The sequence below is a fragment of the Dioscorea cayenensis genome, chromosome 10, assembly GCF_009730915.1.
Source record: "Dioscorea cayenensis subsp. rotundata cultivar TDr96_F1 chromosome 10, TDr96_F1_v2_PseudoChromosome.rev07_lg8_w22 25.fasta, whole genome shotgun sequence".
In the NCBI taxonomy this organism is placed as follows: Eukaryota; Viridiplantae; Streptophyta; class Magnoliopsida; order Dioscoreales; family Dioscoreaceae; genus Dioscorea; species Dioscorea cayenensis.
In genome coordinates, this window is record NC_052480.1 from 15,144,722 (window position 1) to 15,151,438 (window position 6,717).

A 6,717-nucleotide genomic window follows, 5' to 3' on the forward strand; every position below is an offset into this window, starting at 1 on the left:
ACCAGTCTCAACACCTCACACTGTATAAATTTACAAGACGCTCTGGGGATTCCAAGTGATAAGCCCTATTCCTATATATAGACCTAGCCCTTTGGTCCAGGCCAAAGGCCCCTAGCCACAATTAAACCTAGGATACTAAGGATTACTTCAATGCATCACCCTGTTGATCATGTAACTAAGCCCCAGCGGAGTTCCTCTCCTAGCACTTCTCTCTATTGGGATCACTAAGAAGTCTAAGAAATGGAGATGGGATAAATCACACCGGAATGGAAAGGGGACGCTCCGTTACCTCTCAACTCACCCTCTCGACCCTCTCCAATCTTGCTTTGTCTAGCCCTCACGGTGTGTCACTCACTCATAAGGATTACCAAAGTGAACTCTCAACCCTAGTGTCACTCTAAGGGAGAAATCATTCAACAAGCCTTCAAGATTGGAGCTCAATTAAAACATCAATTAAGGAAAGCATAATAATAGGTTAAAGAAACAAATACATTATAGGGTTCATAAATCCAAGTACCCACTAGGGGGTTTAGCTCTCCATGGAGAAATATACAATCAATAGTGCAATCAAAAGTAAAAACATGGAATCCATAGAAAAACCCCCCTCATATTCATGTCGATGGTTTTGTGGAGTAGCCTCATCTTCTCCAAAGGTCCCCTTGTCAAGCCTAGGGCATATCTCGCCGGATCGGTGCCAACGAAAGATCCCCCAATAACTATCTTCTAAGAGAAATGTCGTCTTGAAGCTATAGAACCACTCCAAAGGCCTTGCAAATGCCTCTCCAAACCCTAGCCGCAGGCCTCTCAAAAGATGGAGAAAAGATGGAAAGGGGAAACTGAAATCGGCTTAAATCGCGGCTTTATAAAGGGCTGGAATCGGGAATCCATAGGGACATATGGAATTTCCATACGCCCGTGTGGATTCTCTGGAATTCAGTTTTTGGGTGGCTATGAACAGTAACTACTACAGTAAATTGTTGCATTGCCAATGGTCTATCCCACCTTTATGCTACAGTAACTGCCAAAATACTCCTAATTTCTCACTTTTCATCGAGACAGCATAAACGGGCACACATTTATATCGTAGATCACATTGCTTCTTCAATAACAAGCACATTTGATGAGGATCTTGTTAACTTTGCGCAAGTGGCACATGAGTGTGACTACCTTTGTGCCACTCCCATTTAGATAATCCATTGATCATAGAGGAGGTTGGAATACACTCATACGCCTTCGATCACAACTTGCGTCTGCTCATGTGTTCGCTTCAAGATTCCATCAAGATAACGCGTTCGCAATCTACTTTAGCTTCTTTCATTTATATTTGGCTCCACAACCCTATATGTGCAAAAGAACACAAAAACAAATGCATTAGCGCTTAAACCTGATAAAAGTAATACTCATTGTAAGAAAAGAATACTTCGTATTACTAATACACTAGCACTTACCAATGCTCAAGATTAATGGAGTTACAGATGATGCCATCAGGTTGAGGGCCTTCCCATTTTCCTTGAAGGTTAGTGCAAAGTAACGGTTACATTCATTACCTAGAACATCGATCACTATTAGGGAGGAGATGGTAGAAGCTTTTCTTGCCCAATATTTCCCTCCTAGAAAATCTGTGAAGTTCAGGAATGAAGTTTCCTCTTTTATGCAAATGGAATTGGAGTCACTTTTTGAGTCATGGGATAGGTTCAAGGATCTCCTGTGGAAATGTCTTCAGCATGGGTTCCCCCAGTGGATGATCATTCAAACTTTCTACAATAGTTTGAACCCAAGCACAAAGCAGTTACTTGATGCAGTAGGAGGTACTTTAGGGAGCATGACCCCTAAAGAAGCCTACATCTCATTAAGGAGAGGGCTATGAACAGTGGAACACATGCAACAGAAATAAGGTAGTCAAACTTCATGAGATTGTTGCAGTCACATCATTGGAGGCCCAGGTTGAGTCATTGAGCAAGAAGATAGACACACTAACTTCTCCTAGAGTGGCGGCCGTAATGAGTTGCACTGGGTGCGGGGGAGGACATGCTTCATCTGATTGCCTGATTTCTATTGGTGGTACATCTTTAGTAGAATAAGTGGATTTTGTAGTTATTACAATGAGAGGTCAAGGAAATCCATATAGCAATACCTATAATTCACGGTGGAGGAGCCACCCAAACCTTTCTTTGAGTAATCAAGGGTAACAGAAGACTATGACACCATCGGGTTTCCAACAACAACAACAAGCCCCAAACATGGAGAATAGAGTTTCAGGGTTAGAAAACTAGATGTCCGACTTAGAGAAGGCTTTGACCAAGTTTATTCAATTGTCAAATACGAGATTTCAATCAGTTGACGCCACACTTCGCAATCACACAGCATCATTACACAACTTAGAGAACTAAGTGGGCCAAATTGTGAAGTAACTTTTGGAAAGACCTTAAGGGAGTTTGCCTAACAACATGGAAACTAATCCAAGAGAGCATGTAAAGACCATCACTTTGAGAAGTGGTCATGAAGTTGAGAGTAGGATCCTTAGGGAGAAGACCATTGTTGAGTCTTCCGAGGTCATGGTCGTTGAGGATATAGCCAAAGAGAAAGTGGTGGCACCCTCACCTTACAAGACAAGAATCCCTTATCCTTCAAGATTGAATAACTACCAAAATGATGAGCAATACAAGAAGTTGTTTGGTCTATTCAAGCAGTTGCACTTCAAGATTCCATTTGTAGAGGCGTTATCTTAAATTCCACTCTATGCAAAGTTCTTCAAGGACCTCTTGATCAACAAGAGGATGTTGGAGGAGAGTGCATCTATGATCTTAGATGTTTCATGTTTGGTGGTGTTGCAAAAGAATATGCCGAACAAGAGGGACCCTAGTAGCTTCATCATTCCATGCAACATTGGTAACTTGGGTGAAGAAAAGGCATTGGCAGATTCAAGGGCCAGCATCAACATCATGCCTTATATATTTTTTCAGAAGCTAGGCTTGGGAGGGCCTAGACACACTCGGATGACACTTCAATTGGCCGATCAAACAATTAAACATCCGAGGGGCATCATTGAAGATGTACTTAGGAAAGTTGCCAAGTACATATTTCTTGTGGACTTCACGGTGTTGGATGTTGATAAGGATGCCGAGGTTCTGTTGATACTTGGGAGGTCGTTCTTGCACACTTCCAAGGTTCTCATTGACATGGATGGTGGAGAGTTGACACTAAGAGTTGGTGATGCCAACTTAACTTACTGCCTCGCCGAAGCCATTCTGCATTCTCTTAACTTTGGTGATACTTTGTATTTTCTTGACACCACTGATGAGTTAATTAATGAATACGTGCAAGAAATGATGTGTCTAGACCTATTTGAGGGCTTACTAGATCAAGAAGTGGATAATGAAGAAGTCTTATAAGTTGATCCAGAGGATAAGGTGCAACTTACTCTGGGGATCATGAAGAGGTTGGTCTAAAAGATGAAAAGAGCAAGGAGACGTCACAAGAAGCATGCTAATGCTAGTGGGGATGTGCATGCACAAAGTAAGGATGACGAACCCTTCTGTGGTAACAAGCTTGATAACTCTCCCTCTACCTTGAAAAGATTATGTTCATCGTGTTTTCAAGTTGTAGGTAAGAGGGCAACCTTCATCTATGAGCGCCCGTAAGGTAAGGTCAGGTACGTCAAGCTTAGTGACATGAAATAAGTGCTTCTTGGGAGGTAACCCATGAAATAAGCGCTTCTTGGTCAGGTACTTGTATGAATAAGAACTTAAGTGTTGGTTTCTTGATTTTTACATAATATTAATGTGTTTTTCTTATGGATTTTTGGTATTTTTATTGTGTTTAATTGTGATTGGTGAAGTTTCTTGGCTATTTGAGTATGTTTTCTATGATTCTCTAGTCAGTTCGTCATTCTTATGCTTTCTCTGTATTTGCAAGTGTGTAGAAATTTTTCTGCAGAGTCTATATTTTCTTCTAGAGAAGACACACAACCTTGTAGAATTTCTACACTGGCGTGTGTTTCCGTTTAGAGCTCATCCTAAGAGCACACAGGGGTTTGTGAATGCCCCTATGAACGGCCTTATGATGGTCACATGCCTGTGGGTAATTTCCACACGGTCGTGTTGATCTTTCCGGAGTTCTCAGACTGCATACCAAGAAAACACAAGGGTGTGTGAATGCCCCTGTAGATGCCCCTGTGAATGGCACACAGGGGTGGGTAATTTCCACATGCCCATGTGAATTTTAGCAGAGAATTTTTCTCCATCCCGAGAAGACACAGAGGCATGTGAGTGCCCCAGTGAGTACCCCTATGAGCATCCACACGCCCGTGTGGAATTTTCAAAGGGTTGTGTGGAACACTTAGCCATTTTTCTCGGGAGGACAGAGAGCCCAAAGTGGCGTGTGGGTGCCCCTGTGTGTCAGGCACAAGGGTGTGGGTAATTTCCACAGTCCTGTGTGGATGCGTTTAAAGATAGTCAAAGGCTATCCTGAGAGCACGGGGCTTGTGTCTGCCCTAATGAGCTCTCCTGTGGAGTCACACCGGCGTGGGTAATTTCCACACACCCGTGTGGATTCACAGAATGCCAAGAAGCATGGTTTTTCTTTAAGACCTACTCGTGCCTCTTTATTATCTCACTCCCAAACGCTCAAAGATTGCCTCTCTTCATGTTCTTGACCATTCACCGTCTATTTATAGAGATTGGAGTGAGTTTTCCTTCTGTATTTGAAGTTTTCATTATCATTTCGTCAGTAAGTTTCCCTTTCTCTTTTCTTCACTAAACTTGATTTTGTTTGCTTATTATGCTATTTTTAAATCAATCTCATACACAAGTGGTTGGCGAATGCTGTTAGAACAATTTTAGAATGAATTTTAGATATATTTGGAGGATTTGTGCACTTGAGCCATGCGGCTTTCACGGCCTGAAGATCCATACTATCATGTGGATTCTTGTAGGAATTATTTTTAAGGGTGATATGATCATTTTCTTTTCAATTCTTGCAGATATGGCTGCTAATTCGAAGAAAATGGCCGACAAGCATCCAAGAAAGCCTTCTCCTGAGCCGAGCATATGGAATTTGTCATTCTTGAGCATCAGGTCCGGTTTGAGTGACTGTTTAAGCTTAAGTTTGGTCAAACACAGTTCTTGTACTTGAGTGCACTTCAGGAGATTTAGTTAGGAGATGATATGGTCGACGAGGTCGAGGAGTTACTAGCTGTGGGTAGTTGGTGAAGATTATTGTCCATCCGAGAGCCGCCTATCCATATGCTCACATTGGAGGTACTTTCATCATTTAAGTTTGATCGTTCGTACAACAGCTTCTCGAACATTGATACCATGCAGTCCAGAGCTTTTGGCCAGTACTACAGTATGAGTATTACACAGTTCTCAGTCAGACTTGGCTTGTACGAAGAGGGTTACACCAATACTGTGGAGTACGAGCAGTTACTGATCGATTATCCAGGTAAGTTGATAACTCAACACTCTTATAGAGCACTGTGTGGCCAGGGACAATATGAGAAGGGGGTGTCTAAGGCTACATGTCTTTCTCGGCTGGCATAATGATATATCCACACTATTCTAACACAGATCAGTATATGGACGTGGCGACAACACTAGAGTTCTAAGCAGACAGGAGCTTATATATTTGTACTCTATAGTGTAAAATGATTTGATTCACTTAGGACGCATTTTGGCCGATTATTTCCAACACGAAGGGTAGTATACCAGGGTCGGAGTTCTTTTCTTATGCCCGTACATTACTCGACTCATCATGGGGATGGGTCTGATAAACCCTATCAGGGGGCTGAGAAGATGATTGTACCATCTCCCCTCGGCATAGAGATAATAAGACTGATGGGTATGGTTCGTAGATTCAGACTAGGAGTATACACGATGATCATGCCTCCACCAGAGATAGCCAAGGGAGAGTGGGAGGCAGTAGAGGGTTCTCAGGCTGAGCACATAGAGACAGAGGCACCACCTACAGCACTGGAGCAACGTCAAGTGCATATGTTTTCTCTATCTTGAGCCTATGATAGTTTTGAGAAGCTTGAGAATGCTATGGGTGTGCTACGTACAAAGATAATTGAGGTTCATGCGATACAGGCAGCAAACCACAAAAAGGTGATGGTACGTCTCAACATTCCCTATTAGATACTCGAGCGAGACGCGACCTCCCCATTTGTTATGAGACCCCGCACTCCACAGGCATCCCTAGTTGTATTTCATTTTCATATCTTTATAGACTGGACATTATTTTGTTTTCGTTGAGCTTCACTGAACCCCCTTGTGTATACGTGCAAATGGTCTTCTGAGTCTGGAATTTGAGGAATAGTCATGGACACAGTCATGTTTCTTTTCACATGGCCATGTGTGCTCCACAACCCATTGGAACTCAACTCTCAATAAATATAGCTCCATCAAGCATACCATTAAGAGTTCAAGGGAGTATTGTTTCAAATGCCCGTCTATATACATGTTTTTGATTGCTATATGTTTTTTTTATTGTGCTTGCATGCATACATTGAGGGCAATGCACATCTTAAGTGTGGGGAAGGAAGGAGGGGAGTTCACATTACGCATGTTCTATACTTATGCTGTCATTGTTCATGCTCTTGTACCCAATGGCGGTTCACTTTAGTTGCAAGGGTTGTATTCTTAAGTTTAGGAGAATTTTTAACATTGAATGTTCTCATGCTCTAGTTTTACTTGAATTTTTAGAAATTTTTGCCCGATT

General features: G+C 42.2%; 1 non-coding gene across 1 annotated transcript; it reads right to left on the reverse strand.

Moving 5' to 3' along the window:
• Window positions 1–1,624: 1,624 nt before the first annotated feature.
• Window positions 1,625–1,731, reverse strand: LOC120271272. The gene has a single exon (XR_005539890.1). It is a non-coding gene; the product is annotated as a small nucleolar RNA R71 (small nucleolar RNA).
• Window positions 1,732–6,717: the final 4,986 nt, after the last annotated feature.